The sequence below is a fragment of the Capra hircus genome, unplaced genomic scaffold (assembly GCF_001704415.2).
Source record: "Capra hircus breed San Clemente unplaced genomic scaffold, ASM170441v1, whole genome shotgun sequence".
Classification (NCBI taxonomy): Eukaryota; Metazoa; Chordata; class Mammalia; order Artiodactyla; family Bovidae; genus Capra; species Capra hircus.
In genome coordinates this window covers 2,335-5,216 of record NW_017203272.1, presented here as the reverse complement: position 1 = coordinate 5,216, position 2,882 = coordinate 2,335, and the positions used below count along the sequence as shown (strand labels likewise).

At 36.1% G+C, this 2,882-nt stretch overlaps 1 pseudogene; it reads right to left on the bottom strand.

Moving 5' to 3' along the window:
• Nucleotides 1–1,692: 1,692 nt before the first annotated feature.
• Nucleotides 1,693–2,571, bottom strand: LOC108635085 (annotated as a pseudogene).
• Nucleotides 2,572–2,882: the final 311 nt, after the last annotated feature.

Below are 2,882 nucleotides of genomic sequence, written 5' to 3'. Positions count from 1 at the left end.
TAATAAAAGCTATCTATGACAAACCCACAGCAAACATTATCCTCAATGGTGAAAAATTGAAAGCATTTCCCCTAAAGTCAGGAACAAGACAAGGGTGTCCACTTTCACCACTACTATTCAACATAGTTCTGGAAGTTTTTGGCCACAGCAATCAGAGCAGAAAAAGAAATAAAAGGAATCCAAATTGGAAAAGAAGAAGTAAAACTCTCACTGTTTGCAGATGACATGATCCTCTACTTGGAAAACCCTAAAGACTCCACCAGAAAATTACTAGAGCTCATCAATGAATATAGTAAAGTTGCAGGATATAAAATCAACACACAGAAATCCCTTGCATTCCTATACACGAATAATGAGAAAGTAGAAAAAGAAATTAAGGAAACAATTCCATTCACCATTGCAATGAAAAGAATAAAATACTTAGGAATATATCTACCTAAAGAAACTAAAGACCTATATATAGAAAACTATAAAACACTGATGAAAGAAATCAAAGAGGACACTAATAGATGGAGAAATATACCATGTTCATGGATCGGAAAGAATCAATATAGTGAAAATGAGTATACTACCCCAAAGCAATTTACAAATTCAATGCAATCCCTGTCAAGCTACCAGCAACATTTTTCACAGAACTAGAACAAATAATTTCAAGATTTGTATGGAAATACAAAAAACGTCGAATAGGCAAAGCAATCTTGAGAAAGAAGAACGGAACTGGAGGAATCAACTTGCCTGACTTCAGGCTCTACTACAAAGCCACAGTCATCAAGACAGTATGGTACTGGCACAAAGACAGAAATATAGATCAATGGAACAAAATAGAAAGCCCCAGAGATAAATCCACACACATATGGACACCTTATCTTTGACAAAGGAGGCAAAAATATACGATGGAGTAAAGACAATCTCTTTAACAAGTGGTGCTGGGAAAACTGGTCAAACCACTTGTAAAAGAATGAAACTAGATCACTTTCTAACACCACACACAAAAATAAACTCAAAATGGATTAAAGATCTAAATGTAAGATCAGAAACTATAAAACTCCTGGAGGAGAACATAGGCAAAACACTCTCAGACATAAATCACAGCAGGATCCTCTATGATCCACCTCCCAGAATTCTGGAAATAAAAGCCAAAAATAAACAAATGGGATCTAATGAAAATTAAAAGCTTCTGCACAACAAAGGAAAATATAAGCAAGGTGAAAAGACAGCCTTCTGAATGGGAGAAAATAATAGCAAATGAAGCAACTGACAAACAACTAATCTCAAAAATATACAAACAACTTCTGCAGCTCAATTCCAGAAAAATAAACGACCCAAATCAAAAAATGGGCCAAAGAACTAAATAGACATTTCTCCAATGAATTATTTTCTTATAGACTTGAAACCATGTTAATCAATATATGTCAATTTTTAAAAATTTTAGAAAGAAAAATATCATTAAACCAACAAAAATAATTATTTTTAACCCATAACTCCGAATAAAATTTAAAATTTGTCATCATAAGACTATTTGTTTAAGATCAGATAAACTTATGTATGATACATTGATATTACTTAGACTTTCAGTGCTTAGTCAAAGAAGAGACTTAGAAAATTGCACATCACATTTAAAAATGAGCGTCTACCCCAATTATCTCCTGATATATATAGAAAGCACTAAATATCCCTTAATGTTTACAGATATTATTTGCTACTCGAGACTGAAAGAGCACAAAGAGAGTTCCTAACCAGCAATTTTTTCACAGCCACTTTCACTTCTCTGTTCCGTAAACTATAAATGATAGGATTCAACATGGGGGTTAAGCCAGCATATACCAAGGCTATAAATTTATCTATTTCCTGTGAATCCATAGTTGATGGCTTCAGGTACATGGAGAGAGCTGTCCATAGAATAAAACCACTACACTCAGGTGGGCTGCACATGTTGAAAAAGCCTTGCTTCGACCATCCAGTGAGCTGATTCTTAGGATGCTAGAGAGGATGAATGCATAAGAAATACAAATGAGGAGCATTGGCATAGGAAGAAGAAGTACACTGATCACCAGCATGATTAACTGCACCTTGGAGGTGTCTACACAAGCCAGTTTCAGGACGGCCAGAATCTCACAAGTGAAATGATTGATGACACTACTTCCACACAGTGACAGCTGCAACACAGACACAGTTTCCACCAGGGCAGTGAAGGATCCTGTCACCCACGATCCAGCTGCAATCTGAACACAAACCTTCTTGTTCATGATGATGGAGTATCTCAGAGGATTGCAGACAGGAGCACACACTCAGTGGAGCCCATGGCCAGAGAGAAGTACATCTGAGCAGCACACCCTGAGAATGAGATGGTGTTTTCCCTGAAATAAAATTTTCCAGCATTGGAGTCAGGGAAGAAGAAGTGTACCAGATGTCCAGACATGACAGGTTGCTGAGGAAGAAGTACATGGGTGTGTGTAGATGAGAATCCAGGACACTAACCGAGATCAGAATAATATTACTCAGTAAGGTGATCAAGTACATCAGCAAGCACAGTGCAAACATGGTGATTTCAACTTTGGGATAGTGAGTAAATCCCAGAAAAATAAAATTAGAAATGAATGTTGCATTTTGTCTTGTCCATTTTTATTCTTCTTTGTTCATCTGTAATAGTGAATAAAAGTATAATGGCCTATGTTTAAAATTACACTCTACCAACTTTCAAGGAGTTTTTATTAGAGGAACTTTAAAGGGAGCATTGCCTTCCAATGTTACTAGCAATATTCACTCATTCATCCAACATTTACTGAATACACTCTAAGGCACTGAGAATCTAGAGTGAGGTCATACAAGTTCTCTCAGGCAAATCAAAATCAAATAAAAGACACACTCAAGTAAATTAAAAG